This window comes from Hylobates moloch, unplaced genomic scaffold, assembly GCF_009828535.3.
Source record: "Hylobates moloch isolate HMO894 unplaced genomic scaffold, HMol_V3 SCAFFOLD_2, whole genome shotgun sequence".
NCBI classification, from domain to species: domain Eukaryota; kingdom Metazoa; phylum Chordata; class Mammalia; order Primates; family Hylobatidae; genus Hylobates; species Hylobates moloch.
This window is the reverse complement of record NW_026652277.1, coordinates 157,011,534-157,029,922: the sequence shown is the minus strand read 5'-3', so window position 1 is coordinate 157,029,922 and position 18,389 is coordinate 157,011,534. Positions and strand designations below refer to the sequence as shown.

The following is an 18,389-nucleotide window of genomic DNA, read 5'->3' as shown; positions in this document are numbered from 1 at the left end:
CTAGAACCCATTCTGTTTCCTTTTTGGTCTTGTCTACAAGGAAACTAAAATATATATCTATATTGCTAAATTTATGTTAAATCTAAATCATATTTACATATAAAATTAATGATTCAGCATCAGGTTTTTTTTGTTTTTTTGAGACAGAGTCTGGCTGTGTTACCCAGGCTAGAGTGTAGTGGAGTGATCTTGGCTCACTGCAATCTCCGTCTCCCCCGTTCAAGCAATTCTGCCTCAGCCTCCCAAGTAGCTGGGAATACAGGTGCCCACCACCACACCTGGCTAATTTCTTGTATTTTTCTTTTTTTTTTTCCTTTTTTTTTTGAGATAGAGTCTTGCTCTGTCACCAGACTGGAGTGCAGTAGCATGATCTCGGCTCCCCACAACCTCTGACTCCCTGGTTCAAGCGATTCTCCTGCCTCAGTCTCCTGAGTCGCTGGGATTACAGGCACGCACCACGATTCCCAGCTAATTTTTATATTTTTAGTAGAGACAGGGTTTCACCATGTTGGCCAGGATAGTCTCAATCTTCTGACCTCATGATCAGCCCGCCTCAGCCTCCCAAAGTGCTGGGATTACAGGAGTGAGCCATTGCACCCAGCCCATTTTTGTATTTTTAGTAGACGAAGTTTCACCATGTTGTCTAGACTGGTCTCAAACTCTGGACCTCAGGTGATCCATCCACCTCGGCCTGCCAAAGTGCTGGGATTACAGGCATGAGCCACTGTGCCTGGCCTCAACATTAGATTTCTGTAGTAATCAATTTTCTTCTCTTAAAAGCCTAACTATTGCATTAATCTTTATACGAACTTATTTGTCTGATGTTTGAAAAATGTCTTAGTAGTATGATAGTGGCCTCAAATTTTACTTGGAAGTAAAGGTATAATAATAAATTTTAAATATACATTAACTTCTGAATTTACACATAAAGTTGATGAAAAGTTACGTACACAAATTTTTTATTGCTAAAGTGAAAAGTGTTGTGGAAATGGAGAGTAACGTGAAAGTTCACAAATCATAAAGTGTAGGTTTAAACATTTTTTTTTCTTTTTTTTTTTTGAGATGGAGTCTCGCTCTGTCACCCAGGCTGGAGTGCAGTGGTGCGATCTCGGCTCACTGCAAGCTCCGCCTTCCAGGTTCACACCACTCTCCTGCCTTAGCCTCCCGAGTAGCTGGGACTACAGGTGCCCACCACCACACCCGGCTAATTTCTTTTTGTATTTTTAGTAGAGACGGGGTTTCACCATGTTAGCCAGGATGGTCTCAATCTCCTGACCTCATGATCCGCCAGCCCTGGCCTCCCAAAGTGTTGGGATTACAGGCGTGAGCCACCACACCCGGCTGGTTTAAACTTTTTTCTAAAAACTGATGAGGAAACACGACTCCCAATTAAGTAGTGATTAATAATAAGCGAGATAACCTGAAATGAAATATCACACTGTTTCTTGATGTGGTACTCTAAATTTTGCTCCAATGTATTCATTGCTTAATTTATATTGTGTCTATACTGCCATCTAAACAAACAAAAAAAAAAAACAAAAAAACAAAACAACAACAAAAAAAAACCACTTTTAACACATATTGAGCTGTTAGGTCATTTATTCATTCTATTTATTCAGTCACTAATTCATTCGTTCAGCAGATACTTATTGAGCACCCACTAGGTGTTAGGCACTAAATTTTCAACCCCATTCTTATGAAACTAACAGCTAAATGAAAGAGACAGGCATCAAATAAACGAAAAAGTCAGCTAACTATATAGTGATAAAATAATAAGTGCTATGCAGAACTCAAAAACAGAGTGTTAGGGAAACACAGGAGATCACTGGTATCAGAGCATCAGAGAAAGCAACTCTGAGGAATCTGACATTTAGGCTGAATTCTGAAAGAATGGCGAGAGTTAGCCAAAACAAGGAGGTCAAGAGAGAGAAACTTCCAAGCTGAGGAAAAAGCCGGAAGAGCCAGAGGCAAGAAGGAGGCTGGCACATTTGAGGAAGTGAAAGGCCAGTATGGCTGCAGCTTGAGGAGTGAGGGGGAGGTGGCAGAAATGAACACCTGTTTAAACTGCCAGATCAGTCAAATAAAGCCAAAAGCGGGGCAGACAGTATAGGGGCTGAAAAGGTCAACAACAGAAAAGCATAACAAATTTGTTTTTTTGTTTTCTGAGACAGAGTCTCGCTCTGTTGCCTAGGCCAGAGTGCAGTGGTGCGATCTCGGCTCACTACAACCTCCACCTTCCGGGTTCAAGCAATTCTCCTGCCTCAGCCTCCCAAGTAGCTGGGACTACAGGTGCACACCACCACGCCCAGCTAATTTTTGTATTTTTAGTAGAGATAGGGTTTCACCATGTTGGCCAGGATGGTCTCGATCTCTTGACCTCGTGATCCGCCCCGCTTGGCCTCCCAAAGTGCTGGGATTACAGGCGTGAGCCACCGCGCCTGGCCAACAAATGTGTTTGATCACAGTTTTAGGTAACATGAGAGCCTTTGGAATGAAGACCCAAAAATATAGGGGAAATTATCAATTTTTATGCTTAGGTTAGACAAAGAATGGACAGCTATGTAAAAATGTGATCAGGCCAAAGGTTTTCCCCCAAGGACTAACGTGATAGACTGAGGAGGAAACCCAGGAAGTGTGGGCTCAGATTCTTGGCTTCTCTGTGTGGCATTCCTTCCTCCAGGTATGGGGGCAGGACCCCTCTAGAATGAGAGTCTTAATTTCTTTATGGCCAGCTATTACGCAGAAAGGTGGGAGAAGGTTAGAGTAACATATTTGGTCTTTATGCTTGCTTTGGGGAAAGGGAGTTCTGGTTTCTATGACCCACCATGGGGGAGAGAAATTCTAGTTTCTATGACTTGCCTCGGGGGACTTTGAAGGATGAGAGACAGGAGGGCAGGAGAAGGTCAGAGAGAAACTTTGCTTCTGAGGCCTTCATTCTGGGGTGTCATTTTCTGAGCCCCAACAACAGCAACAGATACGGTGAAGCAATTACCCTTAGACTCTCACTGTTAAACTATTGCATGAGAAATTAATATATGTGCTATGGTGCTGATTTTTTTAAAACTGCATTTTAATATGAGAAAAAAAATACATGACTGTTTGTTGCTAATTTATGGTGAGTTATTCCCTCATTAGTCAACACTCATTTATTGAGCACCTGCTTGGTACTGGCGCTGGGTATACAAAGATGAATAGGAGAGACACCTCTTTTTGCCTTCATGCAACCTGGAGTCTAGGGTAGATAAAGACAAACAAGCAGGCAAACACCTGGGACTTATTCACAGATCAGCAGTAGTGGAGGCAGCCGTTCCACAGAGGAAGGAGGGGAGTAACCAATGTCAGACAGTGGCCACAGCAGTGTGGGTAAAGCAGTTGTGAAGAATGAGCAGGAACCCAAGACCCCATAGCACAGGAAACATTCCCCAGCCAAGAGACACGGACCCTGGCTGACCCCCACTCACTTTAGCCAGGTATCAGGGAGGAGCTGTTTTGATATCACCATGTCAGGGCTGTCAGGAGCAATTCTGTCCTAATTCTTGATTATCCAGGGATGATTGATTTTATTTCCCTCATAAAACGAAGGCACTACTGACTTGGAGAAACATGCAGCTTTAGAGGTTGGGTTTTTAAAAGAAAACGATTTATGTTTTCTAACTACAACGTAAAATATTTGACAAATGTCAAATTATTTGACGCTGTGTGTTTGCATTTGAGAAAAATTGCAGCCATCAGCATGCATAAAATTAACACCCCTTGAAAAATGAGGAAGTACTATTGCAGTTAGTAAATTGTTTCCCTCTCTGACCACAGAAGCAGAGGCTGGCAACAAATTTGATTTACAGAGTAAATATAATTTCTACAGTTGGGCTGAGCCTGTTGTTTTCTTAAAGGAAATATATTTTAGTTTGCTCTATGAAAAACACACATTAGCATTTTTCAGAACATTAGGAACCAAACACAGTATCATAAAAACATAGAAAAAAAGGAACTAATTTTATCTTCTAGTCACAGATGATGTTCAGAATCAAAACGACATGTGACTAATAGTCAGATATCAAATTAGTGGGGCTCTGCTCTTAACCACATATTACTCCATATCTGTTTCTTTATGGTAGCAGAAGACAAGACTCCAGCAGTGGTTCAGCTGTATAATGGGAATATGAATATTCCAGAACTTTCTCTCTGCCAGGTGATTGAGAACAACAGTCTCTTAATATTATCTGGCTTTGAAAAGTATTGGCATACATTTGAACTAAAGATTTTTTTAAAAAATAAAATCTGGACGGGCACAATGGCTCACGCCTGTAATCCCAGCACTTTGGGAGGCGGAGACAGGAGGATCACGAGGTCAGGAGATCGAGACCATCCTAGCTAACATGGTGAAACCCCATCTCTACTAAAAATACAAAAAATTAGCAGGGCGTGGTGGCGGGCACTTGTAGTCCCAGCCACTCGGGAGGCTGAGGCAGGAGAATGGCATGAACCTGGGAGGTGGAGCTTGCAGTGAGTGGAGATGGTGCCACTGCACTCGAGCCTGGGCTACAGAGTGAGACTCCGTCCCCCCAAAAAATAAATGAATAAAAATAAAAAATGAAATAAAATCTAATCTCTTAAAGAAAATTATTCTGCATTCAAGTTAAAACCATTGAAGGTAGTCCCATGGGCCCTTGTCCTGGGAAAGCCACTATTCAATCAGCAACTATTTATGGGAGATTCAACACGGAGAAAAAACTAACAAAAATTCCTGCCTCCATGCAACATACAGGAGAGAGCAGAAGACACAGAATAAACAAGGAAATAAAACTTTCCTTTCCAGAAACAATAACAGACCAAAAATGGGATTTTGTAAAACGTCATCCTGAACTAGTCACAGTAAAAAAAAAATTTTTTAATAAAAAAAAATATATATACACATTGAATACACTCCACAAAAGAGGAGGCTCCTCTCTGTCCCCAGAGCTTGGAAGGAAGCTAGAAACTTCGGGCAGAGGATTCTGAAAACAAAGCAAAGCTCAAGCATTAATGGGCTGCATGTTTAACATTTGGGGCTAGGATAAGGTGGTCAAAGATGGGAATCGTAAAACAATGTCAGTATCCTCGAACACTTTTCCAAGTCAAAGTGGAGTTGAAACAGTTAAACAGACAGTCATCTGAATAAACAGGAACCCGTTTCTATGGAGATGACAATGGGGGACGGGCGTGACTCCCATCTACCTTCCCTTAGCAAAGCTTCTGGGGGCGTGTTTTGCTTTATGCGACCCTTTCCAAACCCTGACCACAGCAGACAGCACAGGGGTGAGCACTGATTGGAGCAATCTGTTTACTGTCCCCTGTTGTAAACCAGAGCTGCCTAATTTTGAGAAACAGAGGCCGAGCCATCAGATGTAGGGGAATGGAAGCTGATGCCAACGGAAGCCCGGAGGTAGACTAGGGCCCCGGAAAAACGAAGAGGAAACAGAAATTATGAGTAAGCAGCGGAAGTTGGTAAGTAAGCCTAGAGAACAGTGAGAAACCACGTGCCTCGTGATTCTTGGTGACTTTCCTGCTTGTCCCCAGCCCAGGTCCACGTTTCTTCATTATTATATAAGTAAATAAAAAAACTAAACAAGCCTGGGCACAGTGGCTCACGCCTGTAATCCCAGCACTTTGGGAGGCCGAGGCGGGCGGATCACGAGATCAGGAGATCGAGACCATCCTGGCTAAGACTGTGAAACCCCGTCTCTACTAAAAATACAAAAAATTAGCTGGGCATGGTGGCACGCACCTGTAGTCCCAGTTACTCAGGAGGCTGAGGCAGGAGAATTGCTTGAACCCTGGAGGCGGAGGTTGCAGTGAGCCTTGATCATGCCATTGCACTCCAGCCTAGGCGACAGAGCGAGACTCCATTTCAAAAAAAAAAAAAAAACTAAACAAATCCTTTTTCTTGGGGTCACTATAATACATCTCCAGAGGTTTCTTGCAAACAAAAGAGCCCAAACCACACACTGAGCCCCATCCCTTCTTCATCTCATGCTGAGCAGCAATGTCAACACCAAGAAAATGATTTCCTATGTCTTTAAGGAAGGATAATCATAGTCACTGGTCCAAAATGAAACTTCTTACTGAAATGACAATTGAAATTTTTCCTAGTCAGTTCACAGAAATGCTAGTTTCTTATTTTAAAATGAGGACAGATCCAGAAGAGATAAAGGGATTTAGGGAAATGGACATTTAGAAAAGTGATAGCCCCATGGGCCTCTGTCCTGGGGAAGCCACTATTCAATTAGCATCTGTTTATGGGGGATTCAACAGCAGGGAAAACCCAACGAAAATGCCTGTCCCCCTGCAACATACAGGCAAGAGAGGGAGACATAGAATAAACACAGCAAATAAGTAAAATGTACAGAAAATGTGCAGTGTGTTTTTTCTAAAGAGAAAGAAGGAACGATGGGGATATATAGCTGGGCTGGGGAGGCATGGATATTTTAGGGGAGTGGCCGGGAAGGCAGTTGTTACTAAGATAACTTGGATGAGAGGTGGTTGAACTCTGCACCGTATTGAGAATAGAACTAATGGGACTTTTGTGTTGGATCAAATGTGGGATGGAAAAGGAAGAGGGGAGTCAGGCATGAGTCCAAATTTTTGATCTGAGTAACTAAAGGATGGAGTTGCCATTTTCTATAATGGGGAAGACTGGAGGAGGAATTTCTTTGGCAGGAAGGTGGGGCCTAATGGGAGGTGTTTAGTTCATGAAGGCTCTGCTTTTATGAATGGATTAATAATGGATTAATGTCACTATGAAAAGGGCTGGCAGGAGTGGGTTCACTGTCTTCTGCCAATGTGAGGACACAACACTTGCCCCCCAACCCTTGCCCTTCTACCTTCTGCCATGTGAGGATGCAACAAGAAAGCCCTCATCAGATGCCAGGGTGTTGATCTTGATCTTCTCAGCCTCCAGGACGGTGTGAAATAAATTCCCGTTCTTTATAAATTACCCCGTCTGTGGTATTCTGTTATAGCAGTGCAACACAGCAGTGATAATACGTAAGTAGAGATGTCAATAGGGTGTGAAGTCAGGCATGGTGGTGCAGCTATAGTCACAACTCAGAAGGCTGAAGTGGTAGGATTGCTGGAGGCCAGGAGTGCAAGGCTTTAATGTGCTATGATAGTGCCTGTGAATAGCTACTGCACTCCAGCCTGGGCAACATAGTAAAACTCTGCCTATCTTTAAAAAAAAAAAATTAAATGAATCTGTAGTTCAAGAGAGTAGTCTGAGAGGCCGGGCACAATGGCTCACGCCTGTAATCCCAGCACTTTGGGAGACTGAGGCGGGTGGATCACGAGGTCAGGAGATCGAGACCATCCTGGCTAACACAATGAAACCTTGTCTGTACTAAAAATACAAAAAAATTAGCCAGGCATGGTGGTGGGCACCTGTAGTCCCAGCTACTTGGGAGGTTGAGGCAGGAGAATGGTGTGAACCCGGGAGGTGGAGCTTGCAGTGGGCCAAGATTGTGCCACTGCACTCCAGCCTGGGCAACGGACTCCATCTCAAAAAAAAAAAAGAGAGAGAGAGTAGTCTGGGCTGGAGACATAAATGTAAAAGTTTTCAGAAGTCTCTGTATATGAAGTCTCCATAGATTTAAAAAAAAAATAAAAGGAGAGATCTGTCATAGCCCATTTGGGCTGCTATACCAAAGTACCATAGACTGAGTATTTTATAAACAACCGAAATGTACTTCTTATAGTTTTGGAGGCCGGGAGACCCAAGATCAAGACATCAGCAGATTCGGTATCTGGTCAGAGCCCATTTTCTGATTCACAGATGGTGACTTCTCACTTTATCTTCATATGATAGAAGGCACAAGGCAACTCTCTGGAGCCTCTTTTGTAAGGGCACAAATCCCATTCATGAAGGCTCCACCCTCATGACCCATTCACCTCCAAAAAACCCCATCTCCTAATGCCATCATCTTGGGGGTTAGAATTACAACACCCGAATATTTTAGGGGACACCAACATTCAGACAATAGCAAGGTCCAGTGACGGAACCCTGGGGCACTTCTACACTGACAGGCTAGTATCAGGATTCAATCCATTGGATAAGGTAGAAAACCCAAATAATGGTGTCTGAAAGAACATGGATGTCTGGAGGTGAGTATTTCAGGCCTAGCAAGCAGGTGCATGACATTAACAGTGATCTAGGTTCCCTTTACTTCTCTGCTCTGCTGTCCCAAGCCCATGGCTTTCACCTTCACAGTTGCCTTAGAGGTGGAATATGGCCACTGTAGCTCTAACAAATACGTCTGCTTCAGGTAGGAAGAAGGAGAAAGTGGGAAAGGGCAGAAGAGCTTTCTTAGGAGTGTAACCCAATGACTTGTGCCTACGTAGCATGGGAGAGATACAGACTGAATTCACCTTGTCGAGTGAGAATCATGTCTGTACTAGTGCAGAGCTGGAAAGTCTTGAGCAAGTTGATAACTTGTCTCTGCCACAGATTTGTCTTTTGAAAATGGGAATAATCACGCTGCTCACCTCTAGGTTGGTAAAAAAAAAAAAAAAAAAAAAAGATTATATGCTTAGAAAATTTTCTGCCTACAGAAAATGCTCCAAAAGTAGAGTTTTACAAATTAAGTAAATGATAATCGAAATATAAAGGAATCATTTGATTTCCACTGTCTCATCTCCAACCCAGTCCCATGAATTTGGATTTTTGGTGATGGTAATATTTTAGTGGAGGAAACTTGAGTTCACTGGCAACAGTTGTGTTCCTCTAGGACTGAAAATATCAACTCATAACCAGCTAGCAAGGAAGGCAATTGTCTCACTAATTTTGTAAATATTCCTTGTGGTTTCCAGAAATTATTTGGAAACAGAAACCTAAAGGAAGAATAGATTAGTGCTCAAAATCGATAATATGAATGAGAATATAATGTAATTGTCTACTCCCAAATTGATGAATTAGGACCTATGTGTCATACAAAATTTTAGAAAACATATAGGCTTAGTCACCACTTAGAAGTTACTTAAGTAACTTTTATTTAAGGGAAAGAGAAGTTAGAAACCAGGCACTAATATTTATTTTAAAGAGTTAATAATTTAATACATTAGATTTTAATAACTTTAACAAATTATAATTTAAAACAAGATATACATATTCAATAACCACTAAAAATTAAGAGATATTTCAGTTATTTACATATATATGGCCATAAGCTAAATATTTATAAAGTAGTAGAAATGTATTTTTAATAACTTTTTTTTACTTTTTATCCACTTCACTATGCTGTGTATTGCTAAGCCTTTCTAAATGTCTCATTTCCTGTTGTAATTGTTAAATACTATAAATAGATTGTCATTTATTAATTCATGTAAAATACTCATTTAAAAGGATTTATTTGTTCTAATGTTGCTCCTTTTACTTATTTATTTTTTTAGAGACAGGGTCTCACTCTGTCACCCAGGCTGGAGTGCAGATGGCGCAATCAGGGCTCACTGTAGCTTTGACCTCCCAGGCTCAAGTGATCCTCCTGCCTCAGCCTCCCAAATAGCTGGAACACAGGTACATGCCACCATGCCCAACTAATTTTTAAATTTTTTTTGTAGAGATGGGGTCTCCCTATGTTGCCCAGGCTGGTCTCAGACTTCTGAGCTCAAGTGATCCTCCCAGCTCAGCCTCCCAAAGTGCTGGGGTGTGGTGTAAACCACCACAGCTAGCCTTATGTTGCTCCTTTAACAAAGGAGGTGTGGTCATGCCACTGCACTTCCAACCTGAGTGACAGAATGAGACCCTGTCTCAAAAAAAAAAGAAAGAAAGGAAGGATGGGTACAGTGGCTCACACCTATAATCCCAGAACTTCAGGAGGCCAAAGCAGGCAGATCGCTTGAGCTCAGGACTTTGAGACCAGCCTAAGCAACATGGCGAAACCACATCTCTGCAAAAAAAAAAAAAAAAAAAAAAAAAATTTAAAGGGAGGAAGACATTGGCTGGGTGTGGTGCTCATGCCTGTAATCCCAGCACTTTAGGAGGCCGAGGCGGGCAGATCACAAGGTCAGGAGTTCGAGACCAGACTGGCCAACATGGTGAAACCCCGTCTTTACTAAAAATACAAAAAATTAGCCGGGCATGGTGGTGCGTGCCTGTAGTCCCAGCTACTCAGAGGGCTGAGGCAGGAGAAGTGCTTGAACCCAGCAGGCTGAGGTTGCAGTGAGCCGAGATCATGCCATTGCACTCCAGCCTGGGCAACAGAGCAAGACTCCATCTCAAAAAAAAAAAAAAAAGGAAGGAAGACAATCTAATATCCTGAACAAAGCTTTAATTTCTTAAACTCAAAAAAAGGCTAACTACCATTTGTGAATTCATCATTTTAGTTTATTCATTTATATCAACTAATATTTATAGAGATTGCTACATCAATCAATTTTATGTGTATTTATTGGCAACAAATACACTCATATTTTGTCTGGAAAAAATGTCTTTACCTTCAGATGTTTGCACTGCTTATAGAATTCTAAGTTGGTTGGTATGCTAAAAATATCAGTCCATTGTCTTCCATTGTCATCTAGCTTTCATCAGTTTGTTTCTGCTTGGAAATAATGTGTTTTGTCCTCTGGATGCTTTTAATATTTTCTCTTTGTCTTTGGTTTTAAGCAGTTTTACCAAGGTACACACCTTGGTACCTTGATGTGCTTGGGTTTTATAGAGATTCTTGAATGTTTGACTGGATATCTTGTGTCAGTTTTGGAAGCTTCTCAGCCAGTATCCCTTCAATTATTGTTTATATCTCATTCTCTTTCTCTTTTCCTTTTGGGGATCTAATTACACATATGTAAGAATTATCACCATTTTTCATATATCTCTTCTTCTATTTTTCATCTTTTTAATTTTATATTTCTTATTTAGCAGTTCCATAATCCTTTCTTTTACTGTCAAATGTGCTGTTTACATCATCTGATGAGATCTTTTTTTCTTTTTTTAAAATTTTAAAAAAAATTCTCACAGTGTTGCCCAGGCTGGTCTCAAACTCCTGGCCTCAAGTGATCCTGTTGCCTCAGTCATCTGATGAGATCTTAATTTTGATTATTTATATTTCTCAACTTGGATCATTTTTATAGATTCCAGTTCTCTGGCAAAATTTTATATTTATAAATCTATTTTCTTAACTTCATTATTACCATTTAAAAGCCTCTGTCTTGGCCGGGCGCGGTGGCTCATGCCTGTAATCCCAGCACTTTGGGAGGCCGAGGCGGGCAGATCACAAGGTCAGGAGATCGAGATCATCCTGGCTAACACGGTGAAACCCCGTCTCTACTAAAAATACAAAAAACTAGCCGGGCGTGGTGGTGGGCGCCTATAGTCCTGGCTACTCGGGAGGCTGAGGCAGGAGAATGGCATGAACCCGGGAGGTGGAGCTGGCAGTGCGCCGAGATTGTGCCACTGCACTCTAGCCTGGGCAACAGAGCAAGACTCTGTCTCAAAAAAAAAAATAAATAAAGCCTCTGTCTTTATAACTCTAATATATAGGCCATCTATTGTTTCTGCTTTAGTATTTGCCCACTTTTTTTCCTGTCTCTCGGGATGTCTGGTAATTTTTTACTTAATGCCAATCATTGTGTATGATGAGTTATAAGATCACTGGATAATATCTTCTTTTAGAGATGACTTTTTTTTCTAAAAGACAGAGAAGCGACACATCATCTTGATCCAATCAGTGACTGAACTAACTAAAATATAAGAGGTCCTTGGAAATGTCTGAACTTAATTTTTGTCTCTCTCAAACACTGTGAAACTATCTCAAGTTCTGCTTGGTTTCTCAGCCTCTTAGCTTCCACTTTCTGCTTTATTGCTTATATTCTCACACTGGAAGCTCAGGAATAATCAAATTCCCCGAGGGAAAAAAAAAGAGTTGCAGAATATCAAACCCACTTTTCTGCAATTCCCTTTTCTCCAGTCTTGGCTCCTCAAGTACCTGACTAGTATTGAACTCCAACCTTTGCCTCTCCAGCCTTGTGAGCCTTAACCGTTCTAAGGCCTTTCCTTCTGCTTTTCCTCTCACCTGGGCCACTTACATATTGAAAAATGGCTTGAAAGGACAACCCACAAAGAATGTGAGGTTTACCTCAATGCATTTCCCTTGACTCCAGAATTTGTGCCATTAATTGCAACAGTCTTAGTTGTTCTCAGATGTCTCCAAAAGCTGTTTTTTAAAAAATACTTTTTACAAGCTTTTTTGTTATTCTTGTGTTAAAGAAAAGATTGTTCAATGATACTTGTTAAAGCACAGTAAGGAAGACTTTATTCAAGATCAGCAACATATGTTTAGGGACCACTGCAACAGGGTCTTGTAGTATGAAAGATTGGGCTCAATTCCAAATATAGCCTGGGCAAGTGGGAATTTATAGCTAAGAAAGAGGGTAGAGGGTCTGTGATAAGAAAAGAAAAATTACTAGCAGGAAACATCAGGGGTAAGGGAATTCTGACTAAACCCACCTAACAGGATTCTTGCTGAAGACAGGCCAGGGTGATCAAACATCACCTGTGGTGGGAGGGGAGGGATAAGAAATCTGATCATATATCAAGGGTGATCAGATATTAAAGGTAGGAGTTCTTGGTAAAATGACTTAATAGTGTTCTTTTCTAAAACTGGATTTTATAAGGAAGTGCATAGGTGGGCCTAAGAGAAGGTTCAGGACCCTGACTAAAGCTTAGCCAAGCAAAGAATCTTTGTCCCTTGTCAGAAGAGAGGGGTTAGTCCAATATAACCTACTGCCTCACAGATGCAAGTGGAAATTTTCTAACAAGATTTTTGCATTCTTCTCTGTATATTCTTACCAAATATTTTTTCTCCCTGTCATTTTTTACTTATTATTTAAACTTAATGAAGTTTCACTATTATTACTATATTATATAATTTAGTTTTCACATTTCTTATTTATTGAACTCTGTATCATTTTAAATTCTGTATCTTTTTGGCTTCTAACTTCATAATCCAAATTCTCTTTATAAGTTCTCTGTGTCTAAAATAACATCCATTTTAAGTCTGTTGATTAAATGGCTTTATTTCTAAATTTATAAGAAAGTAATTGTGATTTTTTAAAAAGCTGGCCCACATACATTTTATTCATCTCAGCATAAATTCTTTTTCTTCTATCATTTGCTTTATTCTCATGAAGAATTTTAAACTCCCTTGTCTGAATATTCATCCTTGCCTCTCACAATTTTTATAATATATTCTACTTAAAGGGAATCTGAAACTCGAACTTGCCTGGGATATTATAAATATTCTATTTGTTTGAACTTTGTATTCAAATAGTTGTTTCTTTATTACAACATTCATGTGAGTACTATTCTCAGCCAGAGGTCTAACAAATAATTACATGTTTGCAGATTTCATTCAAAGAATGCAGAGATCCATGAATTTTACTCATAACTTATTCTCTTTTATGTCAGTAACAAGTGGAGGAAAAAACAACATAACCGCCCAATGGGTTCACCTTGCCTGCTGCCTAGACAAAGCCAATTTATCAAGACAGGGCAATTGGAATGGCCAAAGAGTAATACACGCAGAGCCAGCTGTGTGGGAGACTGGGGTTTTATTATTACTCAAATCAGTCTCCCTGAGCAATTGGGGATCAGAGTTTTTAAAGATAATTTGGTGGGTAGGGGCTTAGGAAGTGAGGAGTATGGATTGGTCAGGTTGGAGGTGGAATCACAGGGGGTCAAAATGAGGTTTTCTTGCTGTCTTCTGTTCCTGGGTGGGATGGCAGAACTGGTTGAGCCAGATTACCGGTCCAGGTGGTGCCGGCTGATCCATTGAGTTCAGGGTCTGCAAAATATTTCAAGCACTGATCTTAGGTCCCCAGGAGCAATTTGGGGGGGTTCGGACTTTTGGAACCAAAGGTTGCATGACCCCTATGTTGTCATTTCGAATCTTGTAGCTAATTTGTTAGTCCTGCAAAGGCAGACTGGACCCCAGGCAAGAAAGGGGCCTTTTCGGGAAAGGGCTGCTATCAATTTTGTTTCAGAGTCAAACCACGAACCGAATTCCTTCCCAAAGTTAGTTTGCCCTACGCCCAGGAATGAACAAGGACAACTTGAGGGTTAGAAGCAAGATGGAGTTGGTTAGGTCTGATTTCTTTCACTGTCGTAATTTCCTCAGTTATAATTTTGCAAAGGCAGTTTCAAAACTACTCAGTATTTTTCCAGATACAAGTAATCACTGTCAATGGAAAAGAGTCAACTCTGTGAAATACCTGAAGGGATTTATTCCAAGCCAAATCTAAGTGACCAAGGCCCAAGGCACAGTCTCAAGAGGTCCTGAGAACATGTGGCCAAGGTGGTTGGGTTACAGCTTGGTTTTATACAGCACAGGGAGATACAAGATAGCCATCAGTGCATGTAAGGTAGACATTGGCGTCATCTGGAAAGGCAGGATAACTCGAAGCAGGAGCTTATAGGTCATAGGTACATTCAAAGACTTCTTGATTGGCAGTTGGTTGAAAGGGTTAAGCTTTGCTTGAAGAGTGTAAGTCAGCAGAAAGAAACGTCTGTAGTTAAGACAAGCAGGGGGTTGTGGAAGCCGAGGTTCTTGTTACATAGATGAAACTTCCAGGTCATAGGCTTCAGAGGAATATATGGTAAATGTCTCTTATCAGACTCTAAAAGGTCCCAGACTCTTAATTAAATCTCTTCTGTATCAGGAAAAGACCTGGAAAAGGAAGGGGATTCTCTACAGAATGTAGATTTTTCCCTGCAAGAGATAGCTTTGCAGGGCCATTTCAAAATATGTCCAAGCAATGTATTTTGGGGTAAAATGCTTTGATTTCTTTCAGGGCCTGCTATCTGTCACGTGATACTATACTCAGGCCAGGTTGGAATTTGGTATCTTATTGCTACAAGGAGTCTTTTTTGTCAGTCTTAAGATCTCTGTTTTAATGGTAATGCTGGTCGGCTGTGCCTGAATTCCAAAGGGAGGAGAGCAGAAAGAGGCAGGCCTGGACTCCCTCTTTCCATCACAGCATGAGCTAGTTTTAGTTTTTCGGGTTTTCTTTGGAACCCTTGGCTGAGAGGAGGGTTCATTCAGTCGGTTGGGGGGCTTAGAATTTTATTTTTGGTTTACATCACAAAGTTTGAAATCCTATTTTGTGAAAAAAATAAAATCTCATAAATGAATACTGGGGCTGCCTGCCACAGGGTGACTTAAAAAAAAAATATAGCAGCTCAATTGATAATTAAAATTTACCTTCCCAGCATAAACTTTCTAATAGCAAACTGCCCTCAGTTGTTTCTGAAAGCACACAGAGCTCTTTCTCACAGATGTTCAGCAATACCTCCTGTACCTGGTTCTTCTGCCCCAAACTCCTGGTCAAGGTACTCTTTTCTTGTCTCCTCACCTGATACACATGCTGAAATTGCTGTGATGCAAGAGCAGCTAAACTCTGTAGGGGAGGAAACTTTTTTCTTCCGGCCTTCCTAGGTTCTTGGCTAAAGTCCATGTAACAAAAGACAGATTAAAAAGAGAAAGACAGGCCGGGCGCGGTGGCTCACACCTGTAATCCCAGCACTTTGGGAGGCTGAGGCAGGCGGATCACAAGGTCAGGAGATTGAGACCATCCTGGCTAACACGGTGAAACCTCGTCTCTACTAAAAATACAAAAATTAGCCGGACGTGGTGGCGGGTGCCTGTAGTCCCAGCTACTCGGGAGGCTGAGGCAGGAGAATGGTTTGAACCCGGGAGGCGGAGCTTGCAGCGAGCCGAGATCGTGCCACTGCACTCCAGCCTGGGCGACAAAGCGAGACTCCATTTCAAAAAAAAAAAAGAGAGAGAAAGACAAATAGAAGTTTATTAACACGTACATCACATAAATACACATTAGAGAAACTCAGGGATGAGTAACTCAAAGAGGTGGCTAGAATTTGGGCTTAAATACCATCTTCAGTTAAAACAGTGTGCCAGAGGCAAGTTATTGGAAGGTGACCAGGAAAAGTACAGTAAACAAGGGTAAGATTTGTTATGCAGATTTCAGTCAGTGCCTTCTTCACGGATATGTCTTTCAGTCATCCTCTCCTCAGTCATCCTCTCCTCAGTACAGAGGGAGAAACCCTCACATGGATATTTCCTTTATAAATTATCCTTATAATTTATAAGGATATAATTTATAATTTATAAGGATATTTATATAAGGATATCACATGGATATTTCCTTTATAAATTATCCTTACAAAAGGGTAACATACTGTTTTCAAAGCTTCTCCTGCGTATGCTATGTAATCAGCTTAAAATAATCCTTATCCAGAGGGATGTTTTGGGGTTCATATTCAAGTGTCCTACTACTCCAAGGATGATGGCCATTGCTAACTCCACTCAGGCCTAGGGGTCAGCCTCTTCGCCTCAGTCTACATCATGCAGCTAACTTCAAACTGTAGCACTTAATAAAATTATACTGTCGTTTTTGAGGCAAGGTACCCAAATGGAAAGGCATCTTGCAAACACTACGAGAGGTGGCAACCCTCACAGTTTAATCTCAACTTAACTTCAGAATCCTCATAGAGTTGCCCCCAGCCAGCTTCAACAGAGTAAGGGTCACATTATTCCAACTAACAGGAATTATTTTTTTGATAATAACTGTGCCTAACAGTCCAGATCACCTAAGACAGCTTAAGAGAAAAAAAGAGATTGATTTTTACCTTTCCTCAAGTCTAATGTCCTAAGATCGGCTCTTCTTATTCAAGGAGAAGAGATGTCTCCTTCACAGGAAAGCCTACCCCTACCCATTGCAGCGTCATCTTGCATCACGACGGCATCAAAACTATGACACCAAAACATAATAGTGTAGTGTTCATCATCTTGGATTATTCACTCTTAACTCATATAGGACATAGGACATATTATGGACTGCATGTTTGTGTACCTCCAACATTCATATGTTGAAATCCTAAGCCCCAGTGACATGGTATTAGGAGGTGGGGTCTTTGGGAAGTGATTAGGTCATGAGGGTATGAGATTAGTGCCTTCATAAGAAGGAGAGAGACTAGAGTTCAGTCTCTCTATCATGTAATACACCATTTACAAAGCAGGAAGAGAGGTTTTAACAAGAACCTGGCCATCCTAGCCCACCCTGCTCTCGGATTTCCAGAACTGAGAGAAATAAATGTTTGTTGTTTAAGCCACCCAGCCTACGGTACTTTGCTGTTGTTGCCGGAACTGACTAAGACAGGCCACAAACAGTCCAGTTCAGGTGGAGCTGCAGACGACGTGGTCCTGTTCTTGATTGTTTTTCCTCTGTAAGAGGTAAATATTCCTTCTGGATGTCCTTCCTTCCAGTTTCTCCAGTTTAGTACATCTCATGTAAAAACGAAACTAACAACAATAAACTGCTTAAGGCAGAACATATGCAGCATCACAAGGTCAGCTAGAGGCTTTTTCAACAGTAGACTCTAAATTCATAATCACACACACACACACACACCCCAAAAATCACAAAGTAAAGTCTCAGAATCATGGCTTGGGCTTATGGACAAGTTACAGTTTCATCACCAAACAGAACACTCTGCAGCACCTGTCCTGCATTCAGATCTGCCCACAGATTCTTGATTTACATTTGTATAACTAAATTATCCATTCAAGATGTTTCATGCAAAAGAAAAGAAAGATATGGCTCAGAGATAAGCTGAAATCTCTTTTAGCAAGCAGACTTGCTTGCCACTTTTTGAAAAGTTTCTCCAGCTTCCACTGATCAAGATGTCAAAAAGCATTAGGGCCACATTTTCAACCAGCATTTGCAGTGACACAAAGTGCAGCATAGGCAGAGAGGGGATAGGCTGGCCAAACCAGCTCCAAACTGCAGGCTAGAAAGCTTGTGTGTCTGCCTCAGCTCCAGATGAAATGACTGACATTTAAGTTATTATTTCATCAATTATTATATCTTAGTACTTATACATAAACACAATAACGATTGTGTGGTATTGAAACAGAATGGGCCTGGCACGGTGGCTCACGCCTGTAATCCCAGCATTTTGGGAGACCGAGGCGGGTGGATCACCTGAGGTCAGGAGTTCGAGATCAGCCTGGCCAACATGGTGAAACCTTGTCTCTACTAAAAATACAAAAATTAGCTGGGCCTGGTGGCCAGCGCCTGTAATCCCAGCTACTCAGAAGGCTGAGGCAGGAGAATCACTTGAACCCGGGAGGCGGAGGTTGCAGTGTACTGGGATCGTACCACTGCACTCCAGCCTGGGCGACAGAGTGAGACTCTTGTCTCAAAAAAAACCAAACCAAACCAAAACAAAACAGAATGACATGGTTGTCTACAGTGCAACAATATTAAAATTTACTCAAAAGATATATACTTGTCCTTTTTAACAATTTAAACTCTTCTTCATTAGGTAGCTGGATGCTTTGAGCTTAATC

At 41.3% G+C, this 18,389-nt stretch overlaps 1 protein-coding gene across 1 annotated transcript in view; it reads left to right on the top strand.

Annotated features, from left to right (window-relative positions):
• Positions 1-5,224: 5,224 nt before the first annotated feature.
• Positions 5,225-18,389, top strand: part of TXLNB (taxilin beta) — an 83,057-nt gene continuing 69,892 nt past the window's right edge. The window contains exon 1 of the mRNA XM_058430757.1: positions 5,225-5,484. The gene's annotated coding sequence lies outside the window, so the exon portion shown is untranslated. The remainder of the gene's footprint in view (positions 5,485-18,389) is intronic.